Genomic DNA, 22,180 nt, shown 5'->3' with positions numbered 1-22,180 from the left:
AACCACTAGACAGTGGAATTGAGGGAGTAATGCATGTAGCTACTGTGGGAGCAAAAGCAATTTAAAGAGACTGTAGGCATGCCATCAGTCTGGCAGTGAGAAACTGTGCCCAACCTCATTAACAAAGTTCTTGGAGATGAAATATTGTGGCTTTGACATTGGCTTCAAGGTAGATCATGAAATAACATTACGAAGTTCTGTAAGCTTCATGGCATTATTGCCCCAACGATGACTGATTACCTCAAAAACAGAAAATACACAGTCATGTCAACAAACTGCATAACAGGAACAAATTATACACTTACCGGACAAAATACCAAATTAGACAATGTAAATTTCAAATACATGTAAATATGATAGTCACTTTGATGTCTGTGCCATCTGATCGCAATGGCATATTTATGGGACTGTCTGGCATTGGGAGTAATACTATGCTCTATCCGATCACCTTGATTTAGTTAAAAATGGTTTTCCCAAATTTGGTGATCATCATCCTCTTATCATTTAACATTTGGGGTATATTACATTTCTTGACATGTCTTTCCTAGTATAACACTGAACATCTCCTACATCATTATAAAATGATCCATTGACTACTTCATTGTTGTTGTTGTTGTGGTCTTGAGTCCGAAGACTGGTTTGATGCAATTCTCAATGCTATTCTATCCTGTCCTAGCCTCTTCATCTCCAAGTAACTACTGCAACCTACATCCTCCTGAATCTGCTTACTGTATGGCTTTCTTCATCTCCCTCTACATTTTTTACCACCATGCGTCCTTCCAGTACTAAGTTGATGATCCCTTGATGTCTCAGAATGTGTCCTACCAACTAATCCCTTCTTCTAGTCAGGTTGTGCCATAAATTTCTTTTCTCCCCAATTCTATTCAGTACCTCCTCATTGGTTAGGTGATTACCAATCTAATCTTCTGCATTCTTCTGTAGCTCCACAGTTCAAAAGCCTCTATTCCTTTTTTGTCTATACTGTTTATTGTCCATGTTTCACTTCCATACATGGCTAAACTCCATACAAATACTTTCAGAAAAGACTTCGTGATACTTAAGTCTATACTTGATGTTAACAAATTTCTCTTCTTCAGAAACACTTTTCTTGGCATTGCCAATCTACATTTTATATCCTCTCTATTTCAGCCCTCATTAATTATTTTTCTGCTCAAGTAGCAAAACTCATCTTCTACTTTAAGTGTCTCATTCCCTAATCTGATTCTCTCAGCATCACCTGATTTAATTCAACTACATTCCATTATTCTTATTTTGCTTTTGTTGATGTTCATCTTATATGCTCCTTTCAAGACACTGTCCATTCGGTGAATTCTCAACTTTTCATGGCATAATGAATAGTCCATTCTGTCCAGCTGTTCTTCCAAGTCATTTGCTGTCTCTGATAGAATTACAGTGTCATCGACAAACTTCAAAGTTTTAATTTCCTTTCCCTGGACCTTAATTACTACTTCGAATTTTTCTCTTTTTTCCTACTACTACTTTATTATATACAATACTATATGCAAACCAGGACATTGAGACTACTAACATATATGCACATAACAGATAATGATCAAGGCTTGGATTATTTATTGGAGTTACATGCTCTTCCAGATTAGTCTCCTTGTGAAGCACATTAAAATTTTTTGCATTTCTCAGTACGTATCTTTAAAGAATGCTTTCCTATCACAGATACCAAGAAAGCATATTGAGAAACAGAAGGAAGCAACAGCACGATTAAATAATCTGTTCTTCCCTATGTAAACTTAAAATGATGTGCTCCAGAAGTTATATTATGAAAAGCCTTGCTGTAAAGGTATTACAAAGGCTAATGGCAACTTCATACTGGAGTTGAATAACAGATGCAGTGTTGACGATTATCAGAGTCTGGGATTTTTGCAAAAAAACCAGCCTAATTACCTTAGCCCAGATTGAAATAACATTAGCATTGTTAATTCAGGGAAGTACACTATATGATAATGTACTAGTCAGTCAATATAAGGACAGGTAGTATCATAACAATAAACATCAATTCATGCTGTAGATTTTGCTACCAAGATAGCAAACTGCTCCAAAGTAGCTACTGATAAAACCTTTATAGCCAGGTCTACAATGGACTAAACTAATAAAATTCTCTCTCAGACCAAGATATGAAATACATTATCTCAAATACTAATACTGAGATACAGCAAGCCTCTTTAACAGTCACTTTCTAAATGTAAGTGAGAGGCTCATTACGGCCAGCTCGAAAGAAAATCAGGACAGTCAATATCACAAGGCCTCAATCAATTTGACAACAGAAAAATAAACTTAATTTTCCTAAAAGCAAAATTTGTCATCGGATTGACATTTCAAGTGAGATATGAAAAGCTTGTTCTCTTGAAATTCGTCATTTTCATAAATTATATTTCCAGACAAAAGTATGCCATTACTAAACTCCTCTTTTAGGAAGATAGTTGGACAGATATTAATAATTATCAAAACATTTCACTGTTAGCTTCCTACACAAAATTTCTGGAAAACCTAATACGTTTCAGAACGGTTGAGTATATCTGCAAATATAAAATTCTGAGTGAGCCATAGTTTGATTTCCAGAAGGGCCTCACCATTGAAGATGCCATCTTCCTGTTCCACTGACCATGTATTAAAATATCTGAATGACAAGATTCCACCTACAAGGATCTGTTGTGATCTGTCTAAGGTGTATGACTGTGCAAATCAAAATATTCTTTTGTAGAAACTTGGAAAATCTATAACTTTCAAGGCACAGTGAGGAAGTGCTTTACTTCATATTTATCTGAAGGGAAGTGATGAGTCATGTTGGGTAGTTCATGCAGCTCTCATGATCAAACTTCCTCTGACTGGGGACGAAATACTACTGGAATTCCATGGGTTTCAGCTTTGGGAGCACTTCTGTTCTTGCTACATATAAATGACCTCCTATCTTACACTTATAAAGCAGAAATAGTGGCCTTTGATGATAATGCAAGCATCACAATCAAGGCCGACAGAGCTGCTACACCACAAGAAGCAATAACTAAAATATTCGGAAGTATTATTAAATGGTTCTTGTTAACTCAGTTAGACAGAGAAAGAGAGAGAGAGAGAGAGAAAACACATCCCAAAAGGGAGAGGCTCGGTTACTGTACCTCCATAGAGGGAAATTTTTGCCCTTATGGACCAATATCTTCAGCATATTTCCCATAACCTACTGTCCTGGAGTAAAACCCTCTTTTTACACTTTTCAGTAGACTGACTCAAGAAAGTATAAAATGCAAGAAAGTGTAAAATGCAGGAAAGCATAGGAATCACAATAAACAAAAATGAATAAATTACTCTTACTGTCATTTATTTTGTATTGTTCAAAATAGAAATTTAAAACAAATTAAATTTTCTACATCTACATCTACATCTACATACATACTCCACAATCCACCATACAGTGCGTGGCGGAGGGTACCTCGTACCACAACTAGCATCTTCTCTCCCTATTCCACTCCCAAACAGAAAGAGGGAAAAATGATTGCCTATATACCTCTGTACGAGCCCTAATCTCTCTTATCTTTGTGGTCTTTCCACAAAATGTAAGTTGGTGGCAGTAAAATTGTACTGCAGTCAGCCTCAAATGCTGGTTCTCTAAATTTCCTCAGTAGCAATTCACGAAAAGAACACCTCCTTTCCTCTAGAGACTCCCACCCGAGTTTCTGAAGCATTTCCGTAACACTCGCGTGATCATCAAACCTACCAGTAACAAATCTAGCAGCCCTCCTCTGAATTTCTTCTATGTCCTCCTTTAATCTGACCTGATAGGGATCCCAAATGCTCGAGCAGTACTCAAGAATAGGTCGTATTAGTGTTTTATAAGTGGTCTCCTTTACAGATGAACCACATCTTCCCAAAATTCTACCAATGAACCGAAGACGACTATCCGCCTTCCCCACAACTGCGATTACATGCTTGTCCCACTTCATATCGCCCTGCAATGTTACGCCCAAATATTTAATCGATGTGACTGTGTCAAGCGCTACACTACTAATGGAGTATTCAAACATTACTGGATTCTTTTTCCTATTCATCTGCATTAATTTACATTTATCTATATTTAGAGTTAGCTGCCATTCTTTACACCAATCACAAATCCTGCCCAAGTAATTTTGTATCCTCCTACAGTCACTCAATGATGACACCTTACCATACACCACAGCATCATCAGCAAACAGCCGCACATTGCTATCCACCCTATCCAAAAGATCATTTGTGTAGATAGAAAACAACAGCGGACCTTCCACACTTCCCTGGGACACTCCAGATGATACCCTCACCTCCAATGAACACTCACCATCGAGGACAACGTACTGGGTTCTATTACTTAAGAAATCTTCGAGCCACTCACATACTTGGGAACCAATCCCATATGCTTTCATACCTTAGTTAGGAGTCTGCAGTGGGGCACCGAGTCAAACGCTTTTCGGAATTCAAGGAATATTGCATCCGTTTGATACTCTTCATCCATGGTTCACAAGATATCATGTGAAAAAAGGGCGAGTTGCATTTCGCAGGAGCGATGCTTTCTAAAGCCGTGCTGATGCATGGACAGCAACTCCTCGGTCTCAAGGAAATTCATTATATTCGAGCTGAGAATATGTTCGAGAATCCTGCAACAAACCGATGTTAAGAATATTGGTCTCTAATTTTGAAGATCCATCCTTCTACCCTTCTTACTGAAGTAATTAATTGACTTTGTTTCTTTTTAACAGAAATTAGTTCTACTTGTCTCTCCATACTATACAAAGCATCAGTCACAAAGGCAGTCGCTGAGTGCTGACACACAAATACACTGGTGAGTTTCCCGTTTCATTCTGATCATGTCCAACCGAGTAAATAAAATGCAGAAGCAAAAGTCTTTTGTGGCCCTACATTAAAAATGTAGTCATGTTCTAATGTGAAACATACTATTGATAATCATTATAAAATTATGGTCAATAAAACTTGTAACATGATACTGATTAAAACTCTAAAGTTGGCAGTCTTCATAAACAGAAAACAATGGGCACAAAATCTACAGCTTGTTGCCAGCAAGTAGGTAACTCAGTTCAGGGACATCCTGGATGAGAAAGAGGGTGGAAATTGTCATCATGTTATGGAGCATCTTGAGGAGGAATGTTTATATCTGACATCAGGTCATACCAACCTGAGACTGTGTGCCTAGTTTGGTTTATAGCATATTTCCCACAGAAGTAATGATCCATGAAAGCCCATTATAGAGATGGCTGTCTTCAAAATTGGTGTTTATTTGTATAAATTACTCTGAAATTAAATTAAAGTTGTGGTAATACATTGCAGTGAGCAGAAGGGAGATTGCTACTAAAGTCACTATCATCAGATCGTGATTATCATTAAGACAGTGACTCAGCATACTTTCCCACTCTTGCAAACACTGCAAACCGATAATATAGGTGACCATGACCCAACACACCAACAATGAGAATCTTGCTATGATCAATAACTTTGCATATAGACTGTGTTTTCTTCTTCGTTCCGAGGCTGACTCTGAGTTTTTTCAGAAATCTGTGTGAAAATCAATATTAAAGATTGTAAGGACATCAAAGAAAACCTAAAGTGTGGGAAATGCTGTAACACAGAATCATTAATGGTGGGAGAGCATTGTGTTGAGAGAATAAAACTTCCGTTGGGATGGACAAAAATGAATGTAAAATGTAGGAAAACCTAAAATGCGGGAAATAGTAATGGACTTTTACAATATATAAAAAACACTAATCATTTCCTCTACTGACTCTCCACAGTATCTGATGCTCTGCTCATCATCGTGGATTCCACCTCCCTCTGCACTAACATCCCCAGTACCCATGGCCTCACTGCGACTGTACACAACCTTTTCCAATGCCCGACTAACTCTAAATCTACGACCTCCTTCCTGTCCACCATGACCAACTATACTGAAGCACCAAATAAACTGCTATAGATACGTGTATTCAAATACAGAGATGTGCAAACAGGCAGAATACAGTGCTGCAGTTGGCAACACCTGTATAAGACAACAAGTGTCTGGTGCAGTTGTTAGGTAAGTTACTGCTGCTACAATGGCAGGTTATCAAGATTTAAATGAGTTCGAATGGCACATGAGCAATGGCACACAGCATCTCTGAGGTAGCAACAATGTGGGGATTTTCCCATACGACCATTTCGCTAGTGTACCATGAATATCAGGAATCAGGCAAAACATTAAATCTCCAACTTCACTGTGGCTGGAAAAAGATCCTGCAAAAATGAGACCAATGATGACAGAAGAGAATTGTTTAATGGGACATAAGTGCAACCCTTCTGTTAATTGCTTCAGATTTCAGTGCTGGGCCATCAGGAAGTATCAGTGTGTGTACCATTCAGTGGAACAACTTTGACATGGGCTTTCAGAGCTGAAGGCCTGCTTGTGTACCTTTGGTGACTGCACAACACAAAGTTTTACATCTCACCTGGATCCATCAACACTGATATTGGACTGTTGATGGCTGGAAACACATTGCCTGATCGGATGAGTCTCACTTCAAATTGTATTGAGTGGATGGACGCGTAATGGTACGGAGACAACCTCATAAATCCATGGACCCTGCATGTCAGCAGGGGACTGTTCAAGCTGGTGGAGGCTCTGTAATGGTGTGGGGTGTGTGCAGTTGGAGTGATATGGGTCCCCTGATACGGCTCTGACAGGTGACATGTAAGTAAGCATTCTGTCTGATTACCTGCAGCCATTCATGTCCATTGTGTATTCCAACGGACTTTGGCAATTCCAGCAGGACAGTGTTGTCTTCAACTCGACAAGCCACTATCCTCAATGTTGACTTCCACTTGGAGGATGGCTGTATCAGTATCTCAGTCCACATCAGTCCTACTGACCACCAGCAATACCTTCATTTTGATAACTGCCACCTATTCCAGACTTAGAAGTCCCTTCCTAATACCCTAGCCACCAATGGTGGTGGTGGTGGTGGTGGTTAGTGTTTAACGTCCCGTCGACAATGAGGTCATTAGAGACGGAGCGCAAGCTCGGGTTAGGGAAGGATTGGGAAGGAAATCGGCCTTGCCCTTTCAAAGGAACCATCCCGGCATTTGCCTGAAATGATTTAGGGAAATCACGGAAAACCTAAATCAGGATGGCCGGAGACGGGATTGAACCGTCGTCCTCCCGAATGCGAGTCCAGTGTGCTAACCACTGCGCCACCTCGCTCGGTCCAGCAATGGTCATTGCATCTTTAGTGAAGACCAGCCCCTCTCCAAATATGCTAAGGGTCTTACTGAGGCCTTCAGAAAATGAAATTACCTTCATAATCTTGCACAGAAACAGATCTCCCATGCCTTGTCTCTCCAGTCACCTACCACCACCCAAAGTCCCACTGTTTAGCCACAAAGGAGCACTCCCTTCATGTCTCAGTACCATCCAGGACTGGAGCATCTGAGTAAAATTCTCCACCAGGGTTTTTGACTACCTCTTGTTGCATCCTGAAATGAGGAATATCCTACCCACTATACTCCACATCCATCCTACAGTCATGTTCTGCTGCCCGCTGAATCCCTGCTCCCAACTCATTGCCTCATGGCTCATATACCTGAAATAGGCCTAGATGCAAAACCTGTCCCATACATCCGCCCACTACACCTCCTCCAGTCCTCTCACTGGCATGTCCTATGCCATCAAAATCAGTGCCACCTGTGAAAGTGGCCATGTGGTCTACAAACTAAGCTGCTACCCCTGTGCTACTTTATATGTGAGTATCACAACTAACAAGCTCTCTGTCCATATGAATGTCCGCTGCCCAACTGTGGCCAAGAGACAGCCGGACCACACAGTTCCTGAGCATGCTGTCCAGCACAAGGTGCTTTACTTCAACAACTGCTTCAAAGCTTGTGCATTTTGGGATCTTCCCAACAACACCAGTCTTTTGGAACTGTGCAAGTGGAAACTCTCCCTACAACTTACCATTTGTTCCTGTAACCCTTCTGATTTCAACCTTCACTAGCTCCTGTTTTCCAACTGTCTCTATCATCTTTCCTCTTCCCACTCCCATTCTGCACATGCCTTCTATCCCACCAGTGGAGCTGCTTCCACAGGCAGTGATACTAATCTATCCCCACTCTTATCCTCCTGTCCCTCCTCTTGCCATCCTTTGCTTCTCCTCTTCTGTACCCCAATATCCACCCCAGCTAAGAATGCGGCTACACCAGACGTGCTTGCAGCCTGGCCTTAGTGCCCTGAGATGACAGTTGCCTTGTGTATCTGAGTTATGAATGTGTGTGTTTGTGGCAGGGCAGCTGAAAGAAGAGAAGGAAAAAGGCTGTGGATGTGTTGGTGTAGTGCTAGATTGATAACAGCAAATGATAGGTGGGTGTAGGACAATGACTGACTAAGGTTGAGGCCAGGAGGGTTACAGGAATGTAGGATATACTCCAGGGAGAGTTCCCATCTACGCGGTTCAGAAAAGCTGGTGTTGTTACAAAGGATCCAGATGGTGCAGGCTGTGAAGCAGCCATTAAAATGAAGAACATTGTGTTGCACAGCATGCTCAGCAACTGGGGGGTCCGGCTGTTTCTTGGTCCCAGTTTGCCAGTGGCCATTCATGTGGACAGACAGCTTGATGGCTGTCATTCCCATGTAGAATGCAGCACGGTAGTTGCAGCTTAACTTGTAGATCAAGTGATTGGATTCACATGTATCCCTGCCTCTGATGGGATAGTGATGCTTGTGAATGGACTGGAGTAGGTAGTGGTGGGAGGATTTATGGAACAGATCTTGCATCTAGGTCTATCACATGGATATGAGCCATGAGGCAAGGGTTTGGGAGCAGGGGCTGTGTACAGATGGACAAGGATATTGTGTAGGTTTGGTTAGCAGCAAAATACCACTGTGTGTAGGAAGGGGGGGGTGGGGGGAGGATAGTGGGTAGGACATTCCTCATTACAGGGCACAATGAGAGGTAGTCAAAACCCTGCCGGAGAATGTGATTTAGTTCTTCCAGTCCTCGGTGGTACTGAAACATGAGGGGAATGTTCCTCTGTGGCCAGATAGTGGGACTTAGGGAGTTGGGGGTGACTGGAGAGATGAGGCATGGGAGATCTATTTCTGTACAAGGTTGTTAGAGTAATTACAGTGTGTGATGGGCTACATTGCCATAACCCTCCTGGCCTCAACCTTTGTTAGTTCGTTAGTCATTGTCCTAGACCCGTCAGTCCCCTTCCTTGTTCCCAATCCAGCACTACACAGCCCTCTATTCCACAAACACAGCACAGTCTTTTTATTTCTCTCCTTTTCCACCATCCCCAATCCCAGCCCTCCATATAACCTCCCAACTACACCTAGCTGCCTTACCCTTTCTCCATCTTGTCCCTGTATGGTCCCACAAGCAACACTTTACTGTCTCCCACCCCTACCTTGTTATCCTTGCCCACCCCAGTCTTTTTGTCGTGCTTATCTGTGACTCAACATCTTGTTTGGTTACTCTATTAGTAAAGTACAGTTTAAAAGGACCTTAAGTGTTTACTGATTGCCATCTCCTCCTGCTCCACTAATGAACTTCCCAGCATAGGCAATAGATGTGAATGTTATTATGCAGTGATGTAATTAGTGTAACCAAGCCTGAAAGTTTTTGTATTGACAATGGTTGGCTACAATAAACTCCAGATTCTTATTTCTCAATTAGAAAACAATTGAGGTTACCTTCCATTAGGAAAGTGGGTGCACTCAGCAAATGTTATGTGATTTATAAATTATAGAGCGCAGCAATCAGTCGACCTATTTTTTGCAGGTTTTATTAAGAAAATCCAGATTTCAGCTAGTGCCTAGCCATTATTAATGCAATATTTTCTAATCTCAGTGCATGTTAGTTCCATGTTATTCAGGCGTCAGTCACAGTTCTTTGAATAGTGGTATTCAAAGAACTGTGACTGACGCCTGAATAACATGGAACTAACATGCACTGAGATTAGAAAATATTGCATTAATAATGGCTAAGCACTAGCTGAAATCTGGATTTGTGTAATAAATCATAAAAAAGGGGTGACTGCTGCAGTCTATAATTTATAGAAAACAATTGTAACTGACTTAAATAAAGAAACTGTAGTTTTCCAAACATGAAAAATAGAGTACTCCAGGAATTTGTATCGTGGTCTATTCTGCTTATTATCAAGGTGAATGATCTGATTTGTGTTTTATCTTTCAAAGCAGTGATGATTAGATTAGATTAGATTAGATTTACTTTCATTCCAATTGATCCATAGTGAGGAGGTCCTCCTGGATGTGGAACATGTCAGAAAAACAACAATACATGACAAATATTTACAACTAAAACAAATAAACTAATGTACCATTCCACAGGTCCCAAGTGGAATGATCGTCATTTTTAATGAACACTAAGAGTCATTTTACAAATACTAATGCACTGAATTTAAAATAAAAAACGTTTTTTATTTATTTATAAGGTAATAAACATGTAATACAACTACTGTAATACTTATTTACAATGAACACATTACTGCACTGAAATGGTGCAGAAGTTAGATTATACTTACACACACACACACACACACACACACACACACACACACACACACACACAAATTTTCAGTGAACACATTACTGCACTGAAATTGTGCAGAAGTTATGTTGTACTTATATACAAATCAGTTGGTTTTACTAAGAAATTCATCAATGGAGTAGAAGGAGTTGGCCACCAATAAATCCTTTAGGCTTCTCTTAAACTGAATTTCATTGGTTGTTAAGCTTTTTATGGCTGCTGGCAAGTTATTGAAAATGTGTGTTCCTGAATAATGCACACCTTTTTGTACAAGACTAAGTGACTTTAAATTCTTGTGAAGATTATTCTTATTTCTAGTATTGATTCCATGAATTGAGCTGTTGGTTTGAAAAAGTGATATATTTTTAATGACAAATTTCATTAAGGAATAAATATACTGGGAAACTGTAGTTAGTATCCCTAGTTCCCTAAACAGGCTTCTGCAGGATGTTCTTGAGTTCACACCACATATAATTCTTACTGCACGTTTTTGTGCCCGGAAAACTTTAGCTTGGCTTGATGAATTACCCCAAAAAATAATCCCATATGACATTATGGAATGAAAGTAAGCATAGTATGCCAGCTTTTTCATTTTTATATCCCCTACGTCTGACAAAATTCGCATTGCAAACAGAGATTTGTTAAGACGCTTCAGCAGTTCTGTGGTGTGCTCCTCCCAATTGAATTTATTATCAAGCTGTAATCCCAAGAATTTAACACTGTCCACTTCTTCTATCTTCTTGTCATCATATGTTAGACATATACTCTTGGGACACCCCTTACAAGTTCTGAACTGCATGTAGTGTGTTTTTTCAAAGTTTAGTGACAAAGAATTGGCTAGGAACCAGTGATTAATGTCCACAAATATTTTATTGGCTGATCTTTCTAAGACTACACTTGATTTGCTATTTATTGCAATGTTTGTATCATCGGCAAACAAAACAAACTTGGCATCTGGTAATGTTACTGATGAAAGGTCATTGATATACACAAGAAAAAGTAAGGGCCCCAAAATGGAACCTTGTGGGACCCCACATGTAACTAGTTCCCAGTTGGATGATGCCTGATAGACATGTATCAAGCTCTTTCCTAATAACACCCTTTGTTTCCTGCCAGAGATATAAGATTTGAACCATTTTGCAGCATTTCCTGTTACACTATAATATTCTAGTTTACTTAAAAGGATATTGTGATTTACACAGTCAAATGCCTTTGATAGATCACAAAATATACCAGTTGCCTGCAATTTTTTGTCTAATGAATTAAGCACATTTTCACTGTAAGTGAAGATAGCCTTCTCAATATCAGAACCTTTTAGAAATCCAAACTGTGACTTTGACAGTATGTTATTTGAGATAAGATGGTTATAAAGACGACAGTACATTACTTTTTCGAAAATTTTTGAGAATGCTGGTAACAGTGAAATTGGACGGAAATTTGATGCTATTTCTTTATCTCCCTTCTTAAACAGTGGCTTAACTTCAGCATATTTCAGCCATTCAGGAAATATTCCACTGATAAACGACTGGTTACACAGATAGCTTAATATGTTACTTAGCTCAGAATCACATTCTTTAATTAACTTTGTTGATATTTCATCATACCCACTAGATGTTTTTGATTTTAAAGATTTTATGATGGACATTATTTCTGTTGGGGTAGTGAGGGTCAAATTCATATTATGGAAATTACTTGAAATGTCTGGTCTAAGGTAATCCATAGCAGCATCTACCGAACCTGACAACCCCATCTTTTCAGTAACAGTTATAAAATGTTTGTTAAAAAGTTCTGCAACACTATACACATCTGTCACCAATGTATCATTTACTCTTAATGCTATTTGTTCCTCTTCATGTCTGGTCCTACCGGTCTCCTCCTTCACTATATCCCATATTGTCTTTATTTTGTTATCTGATATGACTATCTTTTCCTTGTAATATATTTGCTTTGACATCCATATTACAGTCTTTAATATTTTGCAGTATTTCTTATAATGTGCTATAGCATCAACATTGGAAATGTTTCGGATTGACAGATACAGTTTTCTTTTTGTTTTACAAGATACCCTTATTCCTCGAGTAATCCATGGCTTCTTTGTAGATTTTGCTCTAACCTTGGTAAGTTTTGGGGGAAAGCAGTGTTCAAATAAGGTAAGCACTTTATTAGCAAAAATGTTATATTTTTCATTCATGCCATGAGCACTGTAAACATCAGTCCAGTGAATGTCTCTGAGGAGTGTCCTAAAATAATCAATTTTTGGCTTACTGATTACCCTCTTGAGCTCAGATTTAACAGATTTTATATCCTGTTCAGTATTAACATTTAACAGAAGGAACTGCATGTCATGGTCTGAGAGGCCATTGGCTATTGGTTTTGTAATATAATTTTGTTCATTGGACTTTTCTATAAAGATATTATCAATGGCTGTTTGTGAGCAAGTGGCTATCCTAGTGGGGAACTTTACTGTGGGAATTAAGTTGAGTGATAGTGTTACTAACTCAAATAAGTTCTTATTCGGAGAGTCTTTAAGGAAATCTACATTGAAATCACCAGCAACCACTATTTCTTTGTTTTTGGTTATTAAATGGGCCAGTACAGCTTCAAGGTGGTTTACAAACAGATTAAAGTTACCTGCAGGTGCTCGATATACACTTAATATTATGAAAGATTTTTTGTGAAAATCTAATTCTGTTGCACATGCTTCCATATGCTGTTCTAGGCAAAATTTATGAATGTCTATGTTCTTAAATTTATGACAGTTCCTGATGAATGTGGCAACTCCTCCTTTCTCCATTTCTGATCTACAAAAGTGAGATGCTAACCTAAACCCTGTAACACTTAAAAGTTCTATACCAGTGGTCACATGATGTTCAGAGAGGCAGATTATGTCAGCTGGGTTTGAAGACTCTAATTCATCTATGCATATAGTTAATTCATTAATTTTATTTCTCAGTCCTCGAATATTTTGATGCAATAAAGATAGCTGACATTTCACATTGTCTGAGTTAAAATTGGGTGGAGTTAAAATATCTGCTGACAGTTGAAAATTCTTAACCAATGGCTGTTTATGCTGATGTAATAAGCTGGAATTATGTTTTTTGATTTCTTTTTCAAACTGAAGGTTTGTCTCAGTTCTAACCTCTCTTAAAATTTGCTTTCTTTCTGTCCTCCCTACCCTAAAAAAGGGTCTTTTCTGAATCCTATAACCACTGGTATTTTACCACTCATGACAGTGCCTCCCCCCTTTAACTTTCCTGCTATTTCCCCAGCCAATTTACCCTTCCCCTTCCTGTTGAGGTGAAGGCCATGCCTAGTATAATCCCACCTACTGACAGAATCAACATGAACCACACCAATGTGTGACCCCGCACCCGACATGAGCAGCCGTTCCAGCTCCAAATTAACTCTCTTGACAGAAGAGTTCAAATGAGGTCGGTCATGGCGCCCAAGAACAGATACAAACTCAACACTAGTATGCTTCGATGCTGATGCAATCTTCGCCAGGTCACACTCTATACTGTACCCAGGATTTCTGTCAATACTGTTACCTGCCCCACCCACTATAACCACGGTGTCTTCCTTAGTGAAATCTTTGCAAAGTGATCCTAAATCCTCTGTCACCTGCTCCAGACCAGCACTAGGTTTAAAAAAATTGGTGACCTGGTATTCTGATCCTAGTTCATCCTGCAAGAGTTGGCCAACACCTCTTCCATGGGAACTACCTAACAACAACACTTTCTTTCTCTTTTCTGATTTCCCTACATTCTTACTTTTCAATCTGCTGCTGAAAGTTTGTTGTGCCCTGTCTACACCTGCAACTGCTTGAGGCTCACCAGCTTCTAACTGAAGCAACAGGTCAAATCTATTTTCCACATTCACCATAAAGCTGTCAGACAAAGTTCTAGGCCTGTTCCTCCTGTTGCCTGTTGCCACTTCCCACCTCTCTTTACCCTTCTCCCTCCTTAACCTGTCAAGATCTCCCCTGGCCTTGTCTAATTCAGCCTGAAGGGCAGCAATTTTCCCCTTCTGTTCCAGTATCTTCCTATCTCTACTACAAATCCTACAAAACCACTGATGAGTCTCATTTACTTCCCCTATTCCCACGCCACTACAGTCACCCACATGGAAAAAACTACAGCACCCATCACACCAAAGCCCCGACCTAACAATTCTACGGCAAGTCAAGCACTTTTCACTCATGATAAACGTAATAGTTGATTAAGAATAAGTCAGTTAAATTACAGATAAACACGAAAATATGGTTACACAAATTTGGCCTATACGCAACTGTGTGTAAACAAAAACAAAAGTGCAAAGTTTCTGAAACAACAAGTTAAACTTTACGCTACTTTCCGGAAATGCTAGTTAAATAATGAAGAGGTAAGCTAAGTTAAATTGCTGGAGAGAGCAAGGAACAACTAAGCGAAATTCTATAGATTTGCTGCAGCAGAACGTAAACAAAAAATACGACTGTACGGTCTTTTCGCGTTTTCTGCTATATTACGTAAAGAAAAGTGAAACCTTTAATGGTACACTTAAACGGCACACTAATACACTTATTTACCACGTAATCAGTACTAATCTATATGTTTTATAATCTAAAATAACTTATCTTTACGAGAACACCAAAACTCGCGCTAGTCGCCTGGCTGCAGGGCTGCCATGTATACTAATGATCCTACATTTCATTATACCATATATATATATATATATATGATGAAGTAAATAAATGACTTTGATAGAGAAGTCATGTGACTGATTTCAGGCAATAGGTCAACTACAAACAACAGTAGAATCGGTATGTAATTTTCTTTGTGAAAGCTGAAGGTAAATATTGTGTTGACAAAGACTCTGTCATGTTGTTATGTATCCATCCTGAAACCAAACTGAACTGCACTCATAGGTAAAATCTTAAACAAACTGTGGTGTGTTGTACGTCATCAAAGATGTAGAGTTTTTTATTAATGGAAAACTTCTACTTCTTGGGTAATATGTCTTGTCATGCACAAACGTACTCCATAGTATAGTGATTTGCAGTAACTTTGTTGGATCCAAAAAAGTTCTACACTGGCAGAAGAAAGTCATCCAGTAAACATATGATTCCAGTGTTACCACTTCTTGCAGAACATATTTAATTGAAAACAGAATTCTAACTGTCTTAAATCATGCACATTTTCAGATACTGTTGCCTGCTGAAGTCAGTTGGTATGAGTGTTAAGCAAGATCTAGAGACAGAAACTCCTTATATGGTACTGGGATTAGTGTATCAAAAACACAAAATCTTTCTGCATGTTGGAAAATCTTTTTCCTAATGTCTTGAAATCCATCAAACTGAATATCAAACAATTGACTGGGTTTGTTGGAGTCTGTCACTTGATCATCCCTCTGTTATTGACCTACTTAAGTGATGCAATTAAAATACTGACTGAAAGCTTCAACTTGGTGATACCAAGTATTATCAGGGCAATGGCTCATTTTTTTTGTCAGAAAATAGCCAAAATCATGATCTTCTAAAAGTCTCTAATGTTATCACAGAATATAAAATCAGCTAAAGTTGTTTGTCAGAGGACAGGGAATTTGACATAATAAGATACACAAATGACTCTCTATAGATAATGTAAATGAATTTTCTTGACGTTTGACAGCAGTCTATTGCTCAGTGTAACAACAAAGAATTCAAGAGTTCCGGTTCATTCCAATGTCCTTCAACATCTGAAAAGTGTTCAATACGCTTTTGGACAGTCAACTGGTGAAGATCTTACGAGCTTACTGGATATTAGACCAGCTTAGTGACTGGATTCTTGACTCCCTAATGTACATGATGCAATGTCATTCTTAATTGGATGAAACTGTAAGATGTAAAAGTAATTTCAAGAAAAGCTCAAGGGATTGTTTTTGGGCTATTACTGTTCAAAATATTTATAAATGATTGCTAACACAAATCAAGAATAATAAGGGCTAAACAGGCAGAGTCATGAGGGAAACAATGGTGAATAACTCTTGTCTTGTATGCAACAGCTCTCCAACTTTAAACAAAACCATCTCAAAAAACTCTCCACCCTGCTCACTTCCTATTCCTGCCTTGGAGATCACTGCCTACCACCTCTACAACAACCTCCAAACCTCCCCCATGCCCCCTCATAGCTGACAGACCTTGTCTTGCAGACTTACTACATTTACCCCACCTCCAAAACTCCCTCCCATCACCACATAGAATCCAGAACCTAAACAGACTTGAAACACCATCATGAACCTTTCCTCCAGCAGCCTTATCCCCACAGGAATATCAGTCCTTTCCAAAGGCCTCAACTTTTGCCCCACTACCAAATTCAGTCATGCAGGACTTGTTAAACACCTTCTCCACTTATCCCAGTCCCTACAGTGGAAACACTTTTTCGCCACAACCCTCCCCCCCCCTCCCCCCCCCCCCAATCAGACTCAACAAACGACCTATGTTGAACCCTGCCGCATTCAGTTTACTCCTCCATCCAACCATGATCCACCCCCACTCCCCCAAATCATCCCCTGCCCCCTCCCATTAACTTTCCAGAATTTCTTAACATCGAACCTTGCCTCACCATCATTCCCCAAATCCCTCAAAACGCAAAATAACCTTAAATCCACAGAAAGAATCACAGTCCACCATCTGAAGACTGATCCTGACCTTATAATCTTACCTGCAGACAAAGGCTCCACCTGTTGTAACCGTGACTGTTCTGGTCACGAGGTTGCCGAGAATGAAGCGCGGCGGGACCAAATGCGAGCGGCCCATGAACAACAAATGAATGAGAAAGGACAGGCACGATCAACGATGGATGACCGAGTGAGACCTTACAATGACAACATGCAAGAAGCAACGGGGTGACAAGAGACAACCAAACGAATCCACAACATCCACTAGTAACGAAAACAAAGTACTGTAAGCACGCTGTATGTTGCCGAGATGTCAATAGACTCCATGAATTTCAGACTGCCTAGCTGAGTGAGAGGCAGGCACTTATATACAGGATATGGTCATCGCTATTGGCTGCTGGGACCATGTGCTCCACTGTGGCACCCTCACATTAAACCCAAGCCAGGAATGTGTGCAGCCACAGCTTACAGTGTGATGGCTGTAGAGACCTCTTGTGGTAATCGAGGCCCATGCCATCCGGCACAGATTCAAAACCCGCAGCGCTCGGTACCAGACTACCACTGTTGTTTTGAACTGCAAGGATTACCTGGAAGAAGGACTCTGCCAGCTGTCAGATACATCCATCTACAAACCTTGCCACAATGACCCTATTCCAGGAACCCAGCAGGATCTCATGTCAATCCTCAAATCCTTGGCCCCATCCCAGTATCTCTCCCCAAAGTCCATCTCTCAGCTCATCCCTACCACTCCGTGCTCTTCTACCTTCTACATGCTTCCTAAAGTCCATAAACCCAACCACCCAAGATGCCCCATTGTGGTCAGTTACTGTGCCCCCACTGAGAGAATCTCTGCTCTCATAGACAAACACCTTCAACGTTTTACCCGGAACCTACCGTCCTGTATAAAAGATACCAACCAACTCTTCACTGTTCCTGTACCTTTACCACATGGTGCCCTGCTTGTCACTGTTGATGCCACCTCCCTTTAGACTAACATCCCTAATGCCTGTGGTCTTACTGCTATTGAACACTACCTTTCCCAATGCCCAATGGTTTCCAAACCAGCAACCTCCTTCCTAGTCACCATGACCAACTATATCCTCACCCACAATTACTTCTCCTTTGAAGCCATTACCTACAAACAAATCTGGAGTACGGCTACGGGCACCTGCATGGCACCATCCTATGCCAGCCTGTTCATGGGTCTTCTTGAGGAATCTTTCCTAAACACCCAGAATCATAAACCTGTCTCCTGGGTCAGATTCTCTGATGACACCTTTGCCATCTGAATCAAGGCTGAGGATACCCTATCCACATTCCTCAAAAACCTCAACAGCTTTTCCCCCATTTGCTTCTCCTGGTCCTACTCAACCCAACAAGCTAACTTCCTAGATGTTGACCTCCACCTCAAAGATGGTTACACCAGTAACTCTGTCCATATCAAACCTAGTAAACACCAGCAATAACTCCACTTCGACAGCTGCCAGGAAGTCCCTTCCATATAACCTAGCCACCCGTGGTTGTCACATCTGCAGTGATGAGCAGTCTCTCTTGAAATATGCTGAGGGTCTCAGAGAAGCCTCCACAGATTGTAATTATCCTCCCAATCTTGTAAAAAAACAAATCTCCCATGACTTATCTTTCCAGTTTCCCGCCACCTCCCAAAGTCTCACCACCTGGCCACAGAGGACCAATACCCTCGTAACTCAGTACCACCCAGAACTGGAGGAGCTGAATTACATACTCTGCCCAAGTTTTGACTACCTTTCGTTGTGCCCTCAAATGAGAAATGTTCTGCCTACTACCCTTCCCACCCATTCCATAGTGGTATTCCACTGTCCACTGAACCTACACTGTATACTTGTCCATCCTTACACAACCCGTGCTCCCAACCCCTTATCTCATGTCTCATATCCCTGTAATAGACCTAGATGCAAGACCTGTCCCATATGTCTTCCCACCACCACCACCACCACCACCACCTACTCCAGTCTGGTCACAAACATCACCTATCCCATCAAAGGCAGAGCTGTCTGTGAAATGAGTCATTTGATTTACAAGCTAACCTGCAACCACTGTGCTGCATTCTATGTGGACATGACAACCAACAAGCTGTCTGTCTGCATGAATGGCTACCGACAAACTGTGGACACCAAACAAGTGGACCACCCTGTTGCTTAGCACACTGCCCAACACAACATCCTTCATTTCTATGACTGCTTCACAGCCTGTGCCATATGGATCCTTCTCACCACACCAGCTTTTCTGAATTGCACAGGTCAGAACTTCCCCTGCAATATATCCTACATTCCCATAACCTTCCTGGCCTCAACCTTCAGTAGTCACTATCCTCAACCATCCAGCCCCTTGTCTGTTCTCATTCCAGCACTACACAGCCCTCATTCCATCATCGCACCCAGTCTTTTTACTTGTCTCTTTTTCCATTACCCCTCTCCCCCTCCCCACCTCACCCCTGCCTGCTGTCTAACCTCCTGACTGCACGTACCTGCCCTACCCTCTCTTCACCCCTTCCCTGCCTGCTCCGCAGCATCATTTCACTGTCCCCCACCCTTACCGTACTATCCCTCCCCCACCCTGCCCCAACCTCCTCCTTACCCCCGCCCAATCGCCCCTCCCTTCATGTACTGGTGCTGCTGCTCACAGTGTGGCTTCAGTTGCCAGAGACTGCACTCATGTGTGCGTGAGCTGCATTTCTGCGAGTGTGTGTTTGTCTGTCATCTATTTTTGATGAAGACCTTTCTGGGCAAAAGCTTATTTGTGACAGTCTTTTTGTTTCGCCTATTAGCAACTCAGCATCTCCGCTATGCAGTGCGTGACAACTTTTCTTTTCATAAGATTTTTACCAATTAGATACTTATACCATCATGAAAGGCATTCTCTATAGTAATTTTGCTTTTGACCAGTAGCAAAACATACCTACTGACTTGCTGCTGTGTTAAGGGAATCTGCAATATCATCCACAAGGACAAAGATAGCTTTATCAGTTGATACAATCTTTTGGAAGCCAAATTGCCATTTTTTTATTAATTATAAAATGGTCAGTGTGTTTCACAATACTGACATGAAACATTCTATTGAATGCTTTGGAAAATACAGTTAGAAGTGAAATTAGTTTTTACTAGTTTAAATTTGTAGCAGCCACCCTTCTTTGGCAGTGTCTTTGTGATGATATAATTAACTGTTTCAGGGAACACCTCTTAATACAGTGCTATGTTAATGATGTGACACAATCCTCTACAGACTTCACTAGTTCAGGTTTTCAGTAGCGGCCTCAGGGGCTCAGTATTCATTTGCTGGGTACAGGCTTGGCGACCCCAGGACCCTGCGCTGAGGACCGGTAAGTGCTGCCAGTCCTCCATCACTGTAAGTTCTTGGCATGCTTCAGTGACCAACACGTGATCCGATCGTGGAACTTCGCGTGTCACAGGGAATGAGGATCTTGACTCAACTGCCCAGTTCATGAGTATGGTAAAAACCTTTATAAAAGGCCTCAATCTCAAGGTGTACTGGGGCAGTAGGATTCATGGCATTTGAGGTAGACCCCTCTTTAGTGGGCAACCTTTGGTGAAGTTGCCATACCTGAGATGAAACCCTCAAAATTTCCTCCTCCTCCTCCTCCTCCTCCTCCTCCTCCTCCCAGCAGAATGGGTAGTTTACTAGCGGGTACCAACACCCAACCACTCAAGAGGCGTCATGGTATGAGTCCTGCCAAATGTGGATTTGTTCAAGTTAATTCAATAAATGCTGCAAAGCAGAATGTGTTTTTTATAGTTTATAGAAGAGAGGGAAATTTTGAGAAAGTTTCACCATTTTACATTCAGAAGGGTTTAGAAGGCATAGCAGGTATGTTAAAATCTGTCAAAAGATTGCGCAATGGGATGCTGATGATCAAAACATTTGCTTCCCATCAAGCAACAAACCTGCAGAAAGCAAAAAACCTAGGGAGTGTGCCACTGAAACTGAGCTACACATCACCTTGTACTACAGCAAAGTTGCTGTGATGCGTAGGGATCTGGTGGACATTACCAAAGAAGAACTGAAAGGTGAATGGGCTGAAGATGGTATAGTCAATGTGCAAGATATCTTGAAGAGGGTGGATGGGAATCTGGTAAAATCCAATTCCTTTATCTTTACCTCCAATAGCACAAGACTCGCAGAGCATGTCAAGGCACATTTCCTTCATTTAAGTGTGCAGCCCTACATCCTCAACCCAATGCACTATTTTAAATGTCAACACTTTGGGCACAACCCCTTAGGATGTAAGGGAGAAGCTACATGTAGCAAATGTGGTAATGCCTCCCATGAAGGAGTCAGTTTGTAATGTAGCAAGTTATTACCAAATAACATTCATTGCAGTAAAGCATGCAGCCGTATTATAGCCCGGTGGCTGCAGGATTGTGTCTTCACTATGACTCACAGCGCAGCTGATGCTACCAGCGGTGAGAACGGTCTCAAGTAACATCTAATAGGAACGTAAATTCATACCCCCTATGAATCTAAATAAACCATAGTAATTATCATCCGATTTTGCTCAAACTTGGTGCTCAGTCTTTTCTTATTAAGTAAAGGATCATGTAAAATTTTCAGACTTTTATCTCATAAAGTTCTGGAGATAGAGAAAATTACTTAAATGTCCAAAAGCCAACACTTATGTTTCAAAACTCAGTTAGAAACAATAGCAGTTTGTCTTTTATTATCATCTTAAGTCATAACCAGAATTCTCAGTGTATAGAATCACTTAATTGGAATTTTTCTTTTCAAAACTTTAAATCATTCAAAATCATTATCTGCTTATTATTTTGTTGCGTGAATACATGGGAGTGAATGAGAGAGTCTGTCTGTGGGACATACGAAAAAAACTTAATACTATTTTCTGTAAAAACTTAAAATGAACTGTGGGGAATATAGTGTTGTAACCATGAAGCTGATGATGTACGTCGATG

At 40.6% G+C, this 22,180-nt stretch overlaps 1 protein-coding gene across 6 annotated transcripts in view; it reads left to right on the top strand.

Annotated features, from left to right (window-relative positions):
* Positions 1-22,180, top strand: part of LOC126484613 (putative methyltransferase DDB_G0268948) — a 137,383-nt gene that overhangs the window by 60,550 nt on the left and 54,653 nt on the right. The gene's annotated exons all lie outside the window — the stretch shown is intronic.

This window comes from Schistocerca serialis, chromosome 6, assembly GCF_023864345.2.
Source record: "Schistocerca serialis cubense isolate TAMUIC-IGC-003099 chromosome 6, iqSchSeri2.2, whole genome shotgun sequence".
Classification (NCBI taxonomy): Eukaryota; Metazoa; Arthropoda; class Insecta; order Orthoptera; family Acrididae; genus Schistocerca; species Schistocerca serialis.
The sequence above is the reverse complement of the archived record's forward strand: the minus strand, read 5'-3'. Positions and strand labels throughout refer to the sequence as shown.